Genomic DNA, 16,291 nt, shown 5'->3' with positions numbered 1-16,291 from the left:
TCCATACATATTATATTTCATGTCGATCCACTCCTGTCTTCTCTTCTCTACGTTAGACTGAAAACAAACAAAGATAAATGTGTAAATATGCAACAGTTTGATAACAGGTTTGTTTTTCAGGCCCCTAGTGGCCAAAGAAGGTATCAATGCAGCTTCAAAGTTGAAGGTCTTTCCACACACCTGGTCCCAGCTGCTCTCGGCCCAGGTCTTCGTGGTGGTTGAGTCTGCAGGCTCTCATTTGTTGTGCATATTTTGATTGACTGAGAATGAGACGTTTGGAGATTACGGCCATCGGCCATGTTGTTTATTTTGCAACCAGTGAACAGAAGCTACTAACAAGTTTCTCACGATCTTTTCCTTACTTGACAAAATATTTTATAAGTATTTCCCGTTCTTTTTCTAAACTTGACTGAATATTTTACAATCTTTTTTTTGCTAAACTTAACTAAATATTTGCCCGTCTTTTTCTCAACTAACTTACGATCTTTTCCTGAACCTAACTAAGTACCTAACGATCTTTTCCTAAACCTAACTAAGTACCTAACGATCTTTTCCTAAACCTAACTAAGTATCTCACGATCTTTCCCTAAACCTAACTATGTAACTCACAATCTTTTTCTGAACCTAACTAAGTATCTCACGATCTTTTCCTAAACCTTACTAAGTATTTCACAAACTTTTCCTGAACATAACTAAGTATTTTTACAATCTTTTCCTGAACCTAACTAAGTTGTTGCCTGTAAAGACGAAAGTTTATTGATAAAATAATGCATTCATGTAATGAACGTACAGTACATGATGAGGAAAACGTTGGGTCGCGTGAAGGACGCGGAAATCAAAATTCTTAACAAAACCATAAAGCAGGGTATGCTTTAGGGCGGGGCTACAAGGTGATTGACAGGTCTTCTATGGCGTCTCTACGTCAAAGCCTTGAAGGAAGTGTGAAGGAAGCATGAAGGAAGCATTAAGGAAGTCCCAAGAAAGCCTGAAGGAAGCTGAACGAAGCCTGAAGAAAGCCTTCAAGAAAGCCAGAAGAATGCCAAAAGGAAGCCAGAAGGAAGCCTGAAGGAAGCCAGAAGGAAGCTAGAAGAAAGCCAGAAGGAAGCCAGAAGGAAGTTGAAGGAAGCCTGAAGAATGCCTTAAAGAACGCCTTAAAGAAAGCCCAGAAGGAAGCCTGAAGGAAGCCTGAAGGAAGCCTGAAGGAAGCCAGAAGGAAGCGTGTGTTTCCTCTCAGAAACATCTGCTGAACCGGAATGTTTTTAACGGGAGAAACGAGATTTAAAGAGAAACAGAGCGGCAGCTCGTTAATCCTCCCTGGGCCTCGCTTCCTAGGCTGCACAGGACTGTGTGTGTGTGTGTGTGTGTGTGTGTGTGTGTGTGTGTGTGTGTGTGTGTGTGTGTGTGTGTGTGTGTGTGTGTGTGTGTGTGTATGTGTGTGTGTGTGTGTGTGTGTGTCTGTGTGTATGTGTGTGTGTGTGTGTGTGTGTATGTGTGTGTGTGTGTGTATATGTATACGTATGTGTGTGTGTGTGTATGTGTGTGTGTGTGTGTGTGTGTGTGTGTGTGTATGTGTATATATGTGTGTGTGTGTATATGTGTGTGTGTGTATGTGTGTGTGTGTATGTATATGTGTGTATGTGTGTATATGTGTGTGTGTGTATGTGTGTATATGTATATATGTGTGTGTGTATATATATATAGTGTATGTATGTATATGTGTGTGTATGTATGTATATATGTATATGTGTGTATATATATATATATATGCATATATATGTATATGTATATATATATGCGTGTGTATGTATATATGTATGTGTATATATATATATATGTGTGTGTATATATACATATATATATATGTGTATATATACATATATATATATGTATATATATATGTGTGTGTGTATGTGTATGTATGTGTGTATATGTGTATATGTGTGTGTATGTGTATATATGTGTGTGTATCTATATGTCTATGTGTGTGTGTGTATATATATGTGTATCTATGTATATGTGTGTGTCTGTCTATGTGTGTGTGTGTATATATGTGTCTGTGTGTGTGTGTGTGTGTGTGTGTGTGTGTGTGTCTATGTGTGTGTATGTGTGTCTATGTGTGTGTGTGTGTGTGTATGTGTGTGTGTGTGTGTGTGTGTGTCTGTGTGTGTGTGTGTGTGTGTGTCTGTGTGTGTGTCTGTGTGTGTGTGTGTGTGTGTGTGTGTGTATGTGTGTGTGTGTGTGTGTGTGTGTGTGTGTGTGTGTGTGTGTGTGTGTGTGTGTGTGTGTGTGTGTGTGTGTGTGTGTGTGTGTGTGTTAACCAGCAGCTCATTAAACTGACATCGTTCTCTCCGCCAGTCGTCCGTATCGCATCCCCCAAAATTACTTCCTGGAGGCCAAACACACCGTGTTATTATTATTCATATTCATATTCATATTATTATTATTCATATTATTATTATTACTGTTTGTATCTTGAGACTTTATCTCTCTGGTTTCACGACAGAATGTTTCTCCCCTAAATTGCAAATGTTTTTTTTTTCCTGAGACATTTTTATTCTTGTGGAAGAGGAAGAACCCCTGAACATGAATATGAAGCGTACATATATTTAAATATATATCAGGGGGGGGACTACTCTTCCGAATGCCCCTAAGTATATTTTATATTTTATATATCTACCTAAATACGTGTGCTTAACAACAGCCTGTGAGTTTTATGTATTCAGGTAGATTTATATATATATATATATATACATCTAATTGCCTTGTTGGACATTAAAACGCCTCGTTAGGCATTAACTCATTCTCTGCCTTCGGAGTACTGCATTTTGGGTTCAAACACCACTCAGTCCCAACAGATGATCTGGCCAACATGAACTCAGCTAACTCAGGAGGTCAGGCCTCTCCACCTGGGCCTCTCTCTTCTGCCCATGCTGCTATTCAACGCCAAGACAAGGTGCTTGCTGACCACGCCCGGCTACTTCGTGAGGCTTCTGGTATGATGCAGAGCGTTGCTGGAGAGCAGCAGACCCACTCAACAACTACTGCAATTAGCCAGCGAACAACAGGCCCTGCTAACTCAGTTGAACACCATTTCCACCCAGTTGACTGCTCTGGGTGCCGCAGCCTCACCAGCCCCGCAGGTTCCTGTCACTACAGCTCCGGGTCCACTTCCCCCTCCTGGTCCTATAGCCCGGGAGCCTAGCTTAGCTAGCCCTAAGCCTTATGATGGGGCTTTCACAGAGTTTAGGGGATTCATGTTGCAGTGCAATTTTGTTTTCGAGATGCAGCCCAGCATGTTTTCCGCCGATGCAGCCAGGGTAGCCTACGTTGCCACTCATACTACCGGTGACGCTCTTCGTTGGGTCCAGTCTTTCTTGAGCTTCAACCCGGGGACAAGACACAACTATGCCAACTTCGAGGAGGAGTTCAGGAGGGTTTTTGATCACCCCGTCGCGGGTCAGGATGCAGGCTCACGGCTACTCCACATCAAGCAGGGCTCTCGCACTGTTGCTGCCTATGCAATCGAGTTCCGCACACTCGCAGCCAGCGCGGGATGGCAGGACTCCACTCTGCGCTGTATCTTTAGAGATGGCCTCACGGAGGTTCTGAAGGATGAGCTGGTTAGAGATAAGCCTGCTGATCTCAATAGTCTCATCAGCCTTGCCAGTGATGTTGACGAACGCCTCCGTGAGCGCAGGAGGACCAGGGCACATTCACATCAAGGCTCCTCGCGTTTGACTCCCACTCTCTCTTGTTCATCTGAGACTTTCGGTTCAGACTCAGGTGCTGAGCCAATGGAGGTCGGCCGACTACGTCTGTCTGCTGCAGAGAGGGAGCACCGGAGGACCAGGGGTCTCTGCATGTATTGTGGCCAGAGGGGTCACATCAGAGACGACTGTCCCAGTCGGCCAAAAGATTAGGCTCACCGGAGACCAGGGGATTCCAGGTGAGCCGAATCTCTCGTTCTCCTACATCCACCGGCCCTGATGTATTCAGGGACACCATTCTCCCCGCTTCCCAGGTGATTGGAGTGATCACCACGGATCTCGAGGCAGCGGTCAGGAGGGCTCAGTGCACTCAACCTGATCCGGGAACTGGACCCCCCAACCGACTGTTCGTTCCTGATGCGGTCCGGTCCCAGGTTCTCCAATGGTGCCATGCCAGCCGGGTGGCTTGTCATCCAGGGATCACCCGCACCCTGTCATTTGTGCGCCGGAGATTCTGGTGGCCTACAGTGGTGGAGGATGTTCGGAGGTTCGTTTCTGCCTGCACGGTATGTGCTCGAAGCAAGGCGTCCCATCAGTCTCCTGCTGATCTCCTGCGCCCGCTTCCTGTCCCGGGTCGTCCTTGGTCACAGATTTCTTTGGATTTCGTCACCGGTCTTTCCCCGTCCATGGGCAACACCGTTATCCTCACGGTGGTAGACCGTTTTTCCAAGGCGGTGCACCTCGTGGCCCTCCCTAAGCTACCTTCTTCAAGGGAGACCGCTGAGTTGCTCATGGAACATGTATATCGCCTACACGGACTCCCAGCCGACATCGTTAGTGACCGTGGCCCCCAGTTTACCTCCCAAGTTTGGAAGGCTTTCTGTAGGGGCATTGGCGCCACCATCAGTCTCTCCTCCGGGTATCACCTGCAGACAAATGGACAGGCGGAGCGAACCAATCAGAACATGGAGACAGCCCTCCGATGCGTTTCTGCTCTTCATCCGTCATCCTGGAGTAGGGACCTGCCGTGGGTGGAGTACTCGATGAATACCCTTGTCTGTGATGCCACTGGTATGTCACCCTTTGAGTGCTCACTGGGATACCAGCCTCCCCTGTTTCCGGCCCAGGAGAGGGAGGTTGCCGGCCCCTCGGTGCAAGCCCACCTACAACGATGCCGGAGAATATGGAGGACTGTCCGTGCAGCTCTACTAAGGTCAAATACCCGTGCTTGCCGAGGGGCCAACCGTCGGCGCACCAAGGCCCCGCAGTACAGGGTGGGTCAGCAGGTGTATCTCTCGTCGTCTGACCTGCCACTACAAGTGGAGTCCCGGAAGCTGGCGCCCCGGTTCCTGGGACCTTTCAGGATTGAGCGTATCATCAATCCTGTTGCTGTACGTCTCCAGCTCCCTTCCTCCATGAAGCGGGTCCACCCAGTATTCCATGTCTCCAAGATAAAACCCATCTCCTCATGTCCCTTGACACCTCCACCCTTGCTCCCCCTCCACCACAGATGGTCGATGGGCATCCTCAGTGGACGGTGCGGCGGCTACTGCGAGTGCGCCGTTGTGGTCGTGGGTACCAATACCTGGTCGTCTGGGAGGGTATGGACCTGAGGAGCGCAGTTGGGTCTCCCGGGGCCTCATCATGAGTCCTGAGCTCCTGCGAGAGTTCTACAGGGATCATCCTGATGCACCTGGAGGGTCTCCCGTCGAGGGGGGGGTCCTGTTACGGTTTCGAACCCGCCACGGGGTTCGAACCCGCCACCTCTGCGTTCTGCTGCTGGAGTTCCTGTGCGCTATCCACTGCGCCGTCCACACTCTACCATCTAAACACTCAGGCTTTCCGGTCCCCGGTGTTCCGTCGCCGGTTCCAGTCCCCGATGTGCTGGTTCCAGTCCCCGGTGTTCCGCCGCCGGTTCCAGTCCCTGATGTTCCGGTCCCCGGGGTTCCGCCTCTCCTGAGCCCGGTCCCCTCGCTCCCCATTCCTGTCCTCCGGCCCGCCCTCCAGAGCGCATCCTTTCGCCTGATGGACGTCCTCCGGCCCACCCCCCGGACTGTCTCGGCCATGGTCTTGAACCCTCCTCCGGCTCCCCTCCACCCACCCTTGTTGATCTCCTGGGACGTCTGGAATCCGTCCCTTGAGGGGGGGGTCCTGTTACGGTTTCGAACCCGCCACGGGGTTCGAACCCGCCACCTCTGCGTTCTGCTGCTGGAGTTCCTGTGCGCTATCCACTGCGCCGTCCACACTCTACCATCTAAACACTCAGGCTCATCTGAGCCTTCCTCCCTGGTGACGAGCCAACTGGGCGTTGGCACTGCACACCTGCTCTCAGTTACAATCAACTCCAGAGACTACAAGAACCCGGTCTTCACTCCTGCTCCTCGCCAGATCATCCCATAGAATCACCTGGCAAGTACCAGTAGAAGCTTAGAGCTACATTGTTGCTGTCCGTACTTTGTAGAGCTGTTTTCAGTGCTTTGCTGCATTCCTTCTGACACCTTTTTTCACTCCGGACCTGCCGTGCCACGACCCCCTGCCTGGACTCTGACTACTCTTCCGAATGCCCCTAAGTATATTTTATATTTTATATATCTACCTAAATACGTGTGCTTAACAACAGCCTGTGAGTTTTATGTATTCAGGTAGATTTATAGATATATATATATATATATACATCTAATTGCCTTGTTGGACATTAAAACGCCTCGTTAGGCATTAACTCATTCCCTGCCTTCGGAGTACTGCATTTTGGGTTCAAACACCACTCAGTCCTAACAGAGATGGAGGGAGGAGAGATGGAGGGATGGAGGGAGGAGAGATGGAGGGAGGAGAGATGGAGGGAGGAAGGAGGAGAGATGGAGGGAGGAAGGAGGGAGGGAGGAGAGGTGGAGAGATAGTACACATATAGTGCACAGATAGTACCCAGATAGTACACATAAAGTACACATAAAGTACACAGATAGTACACATAAAGTACACAGATAGTACCCAGATAGGACACATAAAGTACACAGATAGTACACAGATAGTACACATAAAGTACACAGATAGTACACATAAAGTACACAGATAGTACCCAGATAGTACACATATAGTGCACAGATAGTACCCAGATAGTACACATATAGTACACATATAGTACACAGATAGTACACATATAGGACACAGATAGTACACATATAGTACACATATAGTGCACAGATAGTACCCAGATAGTACACATAAAGTACACAGATAGTACACAGATAGTACACAGATAGTACCCAGATAGGACACATAAAGTACACAGATAGTACACAGATAGTACCCAGATAGTACACATATAGTACCCAGATAGTACACAGATAGTACACGTATAGTACACAGATAGTACACATATAGGACACAGATAGTACACATAAAGTACACATATAGTACACATAAAGTACACATATAGTACACATATAGTGCACAGATAGTACACATAAAGTACACAGATAGTACACAGATAGGACACATAAAGTACACAGATAGTACACATAAAGTACACAGATAGTACACATAAAGTACCCAGATAGTACACATATAGTGCACAGATAGTACACGTATAGTACACAGATAGTACAAATATAGTACACATATAGTACACATATATTACACAGATAGTACACATATAGGACACAGATAGTACACATAAAGTACACATATAGTACACAGATAGTACACATAAAGTACACAGATAGTACACATAAAGTACACAGATAGTACACATAAAGTACACATATAGTACACATAAAGTACACATATAGTACACAGATAGTACACATAAAGTACACAGATAGTACAGATATAGTACACAGATAGTACACATAAAGTACACAGATAGTACACATATAGTACACATATAGTCCACATATAGTACACAGATAGTACACATATAGTACACATATAGTACACAGATAGTACACATAAAGTACACAGATAGTACACAGACAGTATATCTTCCTGCTCTCCATGTGACGTTCAACAGCTCGACAGATTTTAATGAAACTTGCTTATCCTGAAATGTCTGTTCCCTGATACTGATGGCGCCGCGGACGGCCGCCTCGGTGCGTTGGTGCGCGATGTTTTTTGTTGTTTTCGTCTTAAATACTGTTTTCTGCTGTGATTCCCGGAGCTCTTTCACCAGAGAAGAGCTCATGAACATCAGGGGAACAACTCCAGCGGATTTATTTCCAACGTTTTTAACTTCTGTGGAGTTACTGGACATTTTTGTGAAAGGTGTGCTCACCTTCGCTCACGCGGTGAGACGCCGCCGGAGAGGGAAACGTTCAGGGGCGCTTGTACGGCTACGGAAACGGGGATCTCGTACAGCGCTGCCGGGCATATTTCTCCAATGTCCGCTCACTGTGCAACAAACTGGACGAACTCCAGCTGCTGGTGGGGAGAGACAGAGACTTCTCCTCATCCTCCGTCCTGTGCTTTACGGAATCATGGCTAAGTGGATCGATACCAGATTCTGCGCTCCAGCTCGCTGGCTTCCAGCTGTTCCGAGCGGACCGGGACACGGAGCTCTCCAGAAGAACAAAGGGTGGAGGAATCTGCTTTTACCTCAACAACGGCTGGTGCAACGACGTAACGGTGATTCTACAGCACTGTTCGCCGGACCTGGAATCTTTTATCATTCACTGCAAACCCTTCTACTCCCCACGTGAGTTCGCTTCATTCATCCTGGCCGGAGTTTACATGCCGCAGGGAACGTGCAAGAGGCACAGCGACCCTCGCCGAACAGATACGGTGTGTGAGCGGACCTTCCGGACTCTTTAGTTATTGTACTCCGGGATTTTAACAAAGGAAACCTCAGCCACGAACTCCCTAAATATAGACAGTTAATTAAATGCCCTACTAGAGAGAAGAGCATTCTGGACCACTGCTACACAACAATCAGCAGGGCCTATCACACCGTCCCTCGAGCTGCACTGGGAAACTCTGACCACGTCATGGTTCATCTGATTCCCTCATACAGGCAGAGACTAAAGCTCTGCAAACCTGTGGTGAGGAAGTTTAAGAAGTGGACCAGTGAGGCTCTGGAGGATCTACGGGCGTGCTTGGACTGTACTGACTGGGATGTCCTCAGGACTGCTACCAACAGCCTGGATGAGTACACAGAGGCTGTAACTTCCTACATCAGCTTCTGTGAGGACAGCTGTATTCCATCCAGCTCCAGGGTGAGTTATAACAACGACAAACCCTGGTTCACAGCGGAGCTCAGGAAGCTAAGACTGCAGAAGGACCAGGCATTCAGGAGTGGGGACAAGGACCTGTACACAGAGTCCAAATACAGGTTTAGCAAGGCGGTGAGAGATGCTAAACGACTGTACTCTGAGAAACTGCAACAGCAGCTCTCAGCAAACGACTCTGCTTCTGTCTGGAGAGGGCTCAGGCAGATCACCAACTACAAGCCCAAATCACCCCACTCCATGAACAATGTGCTTCTGGCAGACGAGCTCAATGAGTTCTACTGCCGCTTTGAAAGACAATGGAGCAGTCCTGAGACAATCCCCCACAGCCCCATCAACAAGCCACAGACCATCAGCCCACCCTCCCCCAGCCCATCAGGGGCTCACACCTCTGGAGCACCCTCCATCAACTCAGCGACAACCCTCGTCATCCTGGAGAGAGCCGTCAACAGGCTGTTTAAAAAGCAGAACCCCCAAGCAGCGGGCCCGGACTCCGTCTCCCCTCCACCCTGAAGCACTGTGCTGACCAGCTGTCTCCGTGTTCACCGACATCTTCAACACCTCCTGGAGACATGCCACGTTGCAGCGCGCTTCAAGGCGTCCCGCATCATCCCCGTTCCCAAAAAACCCAAGATCACAGGACTCAATGACTACAGGCCCGTCGCCCTGACCTCTGTGGTCATGAAGTCCTTTGAACGCTTGGTCCTATCACACCTCAAGACCATCACCGACCCACTCCTGGACCCCCTGCAGTTCGCCTACAGAGCCAACAGGTCTGCAGACGACACAGTCAACATGGCCCTTCACTACATCCTCCAGCATCTGGACTCCCCAGGAACCTACGCCAGGATCCTGTTTGTGGACTTCAGCTCTGCTTTCAATACAATCATCCCGTCCCTGCTGCAGGACAAGCTCTCCCAGCTGCACGTGCCCGACTCCACCTGCAGGTGGATCACAGACTTCCTGACCGACAGGAAGCAGCACGTGAGGCTGGGGAAACACGTCTCAGGCTCCCGGACCACCAGCACAGGTTCCCCCCAAGGCTGTGTTCTTTCCCCTCTGCTGTTCTCCCTGTACACCAACAGCTGCACCTCCAGTCACCAGTCCGTCAAGCTCCTGAAGTTCGCGGATGACACCACCCTCATTGGGCTCATCTCTGGTGGGGACGAGACCGCCTACAAGTGGGAGACGGACCACCTGGTGACCTGGTGCAGCCAGAACAACCTGGAGCTCAACGCTCTGAAGACAGTGGAGATGGTTGTGGATTTCAGGAGGAATGCAGCCCCACCCGCCCCTCTCATCCTGTGTGACTCCCCCGTCGACGCTGTGGAGTCCTTCCGCTTCCTGGGCTCCATCATCACCCAGGACCTCAAGTGGGAGCTGAACATCGGCTCCATCACCAAGAAGGCCCAGCAGAGGATGTTCTTCCTGAGGCAGCTGAGGAAATTCAACCTGCCAGGGAGAATGATGGTACAATTCTACACGGCCATCGTTGAGTCCATCATCTGCTCCTCCATCACCGTCTGGCACCCTGCAGCCACAGCCAAAGACAAGTGCAGCTGCAGAGCATCATCCGCTCGGCCGAGAGGGTTATCGGCTGCAATCTGCCTTCCGTCCAGGTCCTGTTCACTTCCAGGTCACTGAAGCGGCCAGAAAGATTGTCGCTGACCCCTCCACCCTGGACACTCCTGTTCGAGTCCCTCCTCGGGAGGAGGCTGCGTCCATCATGACAAAGACCACCCGCCACACCAAAAGTTTTTCCCGTCGGCGGTCGGGCTCATCAATGGAACCCGGTCTGACTGACTGTCACCCCCAGGACTACCACCTCTTCTTCCACCTTCCTCTCCTCCTTCTTCCCGCTCCTTCCTCTTCCTCCTCCTTCCTCTTCCTCCCACTCCTCCTCCCTCCTCCTTCTTCTTCCCTCCTGGAGGCCTCCTCCACACACGTCACTTTAACATGCACTTTAACTTGAGGCCTCCTCCACACACATGCCACTTTATTTGCATGCACTTTAACTTAAACACACGCCACGCGTAACATACACTTTTAACTAAAACACACCACTTGAAGCACACACCCAAACACTTTCACATTATTTGTTGTCTTTCTGTCGTGTTGATTGTTGTTTGTTTGTCATGTCCAAATGTTGCACCTTCCACCAAAAAAAATTCCTCGTTTGTGTAAACATTCCTGGCAATAAAACTGTTTCTGATTCTGATTCTGATTCTGATTCATTATTTAAACTTACATTGTGTGTGTGTGTGTGTGTGTGTGTGTGTCTTTGATGAACAGACATGGAGGAAGCCGTCTCCGCTCGCTGCTCACAGAACGTCGTCCATTACAGCGACGGCCGGAGTGATTGATGCTGTAGCTGTGGGGAAGAAAGAGGAAGTGACACGAGGACAGGAAGCAGGACGGAGAGATAGATCGTCCTCCTTTTGGCCCGGGAGTCTCTTGAGTCTCTTGAGTCTCTTGAGTCCATTGAGTCTCTTGAGTCTCTTGAGTCCCTTGAGTCTCTTGAGTCCCTTGAGTCTCTTGAGTCCATTGAGTCTCTCGCTTGAGTCCCTTGAATCCATTAAGTCCCTTGAGTATTTTGAGTCAATTGAGTCTCTTGAGTCAATTGAGTCCTTTGAATCCATTAGGTCCCTTGAGTCTCTGGAGTCCACTGAGTCCCTTGAGTTTCTTGAGTGCCTTCTATCCCTTGAGTCCCTTGTGTCCCTTGAGTCTCTTAAGTCTCGTAAGTCCCTTGAGTGTCTTGAATCCCTTCAGTCCCTTGAGTCCCTTGAGTCTCTTGAGTCCCTTCAGTCTCTTAAATCTCTTGAGTCTCTTGAGTCCCTTGAGTGTCTTGAATCCCTTCAGTCTCTTGAGTCCCTTGAGTCTCTTGAGTCCCTTCAGTCTCTTAAATCTCTTGAGTCTCTTGAGTCCCTTCAGTCTCGTAAGTCCCTTGAGTGTCTTGAATCCCTTCAGTCTCTTAAATCTCTTGAGTCTCTTGAGTCCCTTCAGTCTCTTAAGTCTTGTAAGTCCCTCGAGTCTCTTGAGTCTCACAAGTATATCAAGTTACTTCTTGTATTATAAACATTTCTCACTAAATTTCGACTATGTACTGAACAAATTTCTCATAAAGCGACCCGTGTTTCCAAAGAATACAACTCTTCACCTCGGTGTTGAAGGTCCGGTCTCCGGTCTGTGGACCTGGTACTCACAGATTATAAATGCGTTGCGTTTGGGTCTCAGCTTCCTCATCCTTTGAGCTTCGATTGAAATTCACAGGGTTCATTGAAGCCGGGGGAGGGGAGGGGAGGGGGGGTGGGGGTCGTCCAATTGAGAATCCTCGCTCCCAAATGGAGACCCCGACAGGAAGAGGACGAGACGCACCATAAATCTCCACCTCGGGGGGAAACACGGTTCAGCTCCATGTTTTATTCACCTCTCTCTGCCCAATAGGGTTCTGTTCTTTTCTTTTTTTTTGTTGTGCCTTCAACTACGAGTTCTGTTCTGTACAATTATTCTGACCAAAGAACCAAGACCGGATCCAGGACCGGACTGAGACCGGATCCAGGACCGGACTGAGACCGGCTCCAAATGATCAGTTCTCGTTGGAAGAAGTTCACTTGTTGTCACTTTAGGAGAGACGTTCTTTAAAAACTGGGTGGGAATATGTGAAAAACATACCTGTGAATAGTATATATCTCAGGCTTTTATTGTGAAAGGTAAATAAGGAAGAAGTGGATCAGGTCTTAACTTCTCAAAACGGCTCGTAAACTTTGTCGGAATAAGAATTCTCTGTGTTGTCGTAAAGGTCCATTCTGCACAACGTGATTGGTTGATGCTTTTATTAGCGCTTAGACCACCAGAGGGCGACTCCTCTGGTTGTATAGAAGTCTATGCTTCATGTGTTAGAGCTGCATTCTCTCTCCTGACCACCAGGGGGCGACTCCTCTGGTTGTATAGAAGTCTATGCTTCATGTGTTAGAGCTGCATTCTCTCTCCTGACCACCAGGGGGCGACTCCTCTGGTTGTATAGAAGTCTATGCTTCATGTGTTAGAGCTGCATTCTCTCTCCTGACCACCAGGGGGTGACTCCTCTGGTTGTATAGAAGTCTATATAGACATTGCTTTAAAAAGACGATCCGAAGCGAGGATGTCTCACTAGATGCCTGTGGCCTCGAATCCTCGAATCCTCGAGGAAAGGAAAGGAATCAAGGAATTGAATCCAGTTTCCGTTTGAATCCTTTGTGTCCGCAGCATCCTTCTCCAACTACTCCTCCTCCTCCTCCTCCTCTTCCATGACGGTGAACACCTCCCAGGAGGAGCAGCCTGGTGGAGGGCTCTGTGTTTACCACATCTCGCCCACAGCCGAGCGGCTTTAGATCAATCCTGCCTGTGGTGCAATGCATGCTGGGACACGGCAGGTCTCTGTCTCCGTAATGACGCCGTGTGAGACGCGGCGGCCCGACCGGTCAATTTCAATTACGGCCGTCGTTATCGGAGCTTTCGGGGAGACCGATCGCTGCTGCTGATTGGACGGGACGCGGGGCCTCGTTAGCTGCCATGGAAACGGAGGACGACAACATCGTGTCCACCAGGCGTTCTATGGGAAAACAGTCCAATCTCACAGGATCTGGTTAGGAGGAGGAGGAGGAGGAGGAGGAGGAGGTGGTGATGAGGGGGAGGAGGAGAGGAGAAGGAGGAAGAGGAGGAAAATAATTATTTACTGGGAAACACTCCAATCTCACATGGTTAAGTGGAGGAGGAGGAGGAGGAGGAGGAGGAGGAAGATGAGGAAGAGGAGGAGGAGGAATGAACGCCGGTCACAAAGTGAAGATTTGAGATGAAGAACTCTTCATCTTCAACACAGACGGTGAAGTTAAAGATGAAAGAAAACGTCACACCTCTCTCGTCTCCACGTCGCTCCTCCTCCTCCTCTCCTCCTCCTCTCCTCCTCCTCTTCAGCCCATATATGGTCACTTCCTGTTCACTGGTTGCAAAGAAATCAAGATGGCGACATCAGTCCACAAACCGACTTGTCGTCATGACGACACGTCACGTGAAGCCTGCGGCGACCTCGGTGGCTTCAATCAATGCAGGCTGTCATCCTTCAAGACGTGTGAGTGTGTGTGTATGAGTGTGTGTGTGTGACTGTGTGTGTGTGTGTGTGAGTGTGTGTGTGTGAATATGTGTGTGTGACTGTGTGTGTGCGTGTGTGTGTGTATTCACCTTGTTCAGCTTAGACCTTCAGATGCCACAGGGGGGCACAATTAATCAAATTAGGCCCAAGACCCTGATGGCCAACGACCTCCACTTCGTCTTCACACACACACTCACACACACACAGTCACACACACATTCACACACACACACACAAACACACAAACACACACACACACAGACACACACACTTCTCCCATCTGTAAATTGAATGAAGCTGCACATTACTTTGACCAATTGAAGCTGGAGTCAAGTTGAGGTCACTGGATTTTTAAAGAGAGTAATAGTATATATATATATATATATATATGTGTATATGTATATATACAGTATATATACTGTGTATATGTACTGTATATATATACACAATATATATATTTATATATATACTGTATATATACAGGACTGTCTCAGAAAATTAGAATATTGTGATGAAGTTCTTTATTTTCTGTAATGCAATTAAAAAAACAAAAATGTCATGCATTCTGGATTCATTACAAATCAACTGAAATATTGCAAGCCTTTTATTCTGATTTATTGCTGATTATGGCTTACAGCTTAAGAAAACTCAAATATCCTATCTCTAAATATTAGAATATCATGAAAAAGTATACTAGTAGGGTATTAAACAAATCACTTGAATTGTCTAATTAACTCGAAACACCTGCAAGGGTTTCCTGAGCCTTGACAAACACTCAGCTGTTATAAATCTTTTTTTTTACTTGGTCTGAGGAAATATTAAAATTTTATGAGATAGGATTTTAGAGTTTTCTTAAGCTGTAAGCCATAATCAGCAATATTAAAAGAATAAAAGGCTTGCAATATTTCAGTTGATTTGTAATGAATCCAGAATGCATGACATTTTTGTTTTTTTAATTGCATTACAGAAAATAAAGAACTTTATCACAATATTCTAATTTTCTGAGACAGTCCTGTATACAGTATATATAAATATATATGTATATATAAAGTATAAATATATGTATATATATATACTGTTTATATATATATATATACTGTTTATATATATATATATTTATATATTCTCCTGTTTCCTCGTCTTTCCTTTAAAGGGAAAATAAAACATAAACATATTTGAGTGACAGCTCGTCCTCCGGCTCCGAGCCGCCGGTATGATTTGCTCGTTCGTCTTCCGGCGAGCGGCGAGCGGCCGGCCGTAAACCAGGAGCTCCGCCTCCCGGGAGATTGCATCATTATTAACACGGGACCAGGTCCGGGACCCGAGAACCGGACCCGGTGGTCCATAAAGAAAAGTGACTTTTATTACAGCATGATGTTTACCTCCTATGAGTAAACAGGAACCAGGAGGGGGACTAGACCAGGTCCATCCCTCAGGGGCCAGGAGGAGGACTAGACCAGGTCCATCCCTCAGGGGCCAGGAGGGGGACTAGACCAGGTCCATCCCTGAGGGGCCAGGAGGAGGACTAGACCAGGTCCATCCCTCAGGGGCCAGGAGGGGGACTAGACCAGGTCCATCCCTCAGGGGCCAGGAGGAGGACTAGACCAGGTCCATCCCTCAGGGGCCAGGAGGGGGACTAGACCAGGTCCATCCCTCAGGGGCCAGGAGGGGTCTAGACCAGGTCCATCCCTCAGGGGCCAGGAGGGGGACTAGACCAGGTCTATCCCTCAGGGGCCAGGAGGGGGACTAGACCAGGTCCATCCCTCAGGGGCCAGGAGGGGGACTAGACCAGGTCCATCCCTCAGGGGCCAGGAGGGGGACTAGACCAGGTCCATCCCTCAGGGGCCAGGAGGGGGACTAGACCAGGTCCATCCCTCAGGGGCCAGGAGGGGGACTAGACCAGGTCTATCCCTCAGGGGCCAGGAGGGGGACCAGGTCCATCCCTCAGGGGCCAGGAGGAGGACTAGACCAGGTCCATCCCTCAGGGGCCAGGAGGGGGACTAGACCAGGTCCATCCCTCAGGGGCCAGGAGGGGGACTAGACCAGGTCCATCCCTCAGGGGCCAGGAGGGGGACTAGACCAGGTCCATCCCTCAGGGGCCAGGAGGGGGACTAGACCAGGTCCATCCCTCAGGGGCCAGGAGGGGGACCAGGTCCATCCCTCAGGGGCCAGGAGGGGGACTAGACCAGGTCCATCCCTCAGGGGCCAGGAGGGGGACCAGGTCCATCCCTCAGGGG

Source organism: Pseudoliparis swirei, chromosome 23, assembly GCF_029220125.1.
Source record: "Pseudoliparis swirei isolate HS2019 ecotype Mariana Trench chromosome 23, NWPU_hadal_v1, whole genome shotgun sequence".
NCBI classification, from domain to species: Eukaryota; Metazoa; Chordata; class Actinopteri; order Perciformes; family Liparidae; genus Pseudoliparis; species Pseudoliparis swirei.
This window is presented reverse-complemented; position numbering follows the sequence as displayed.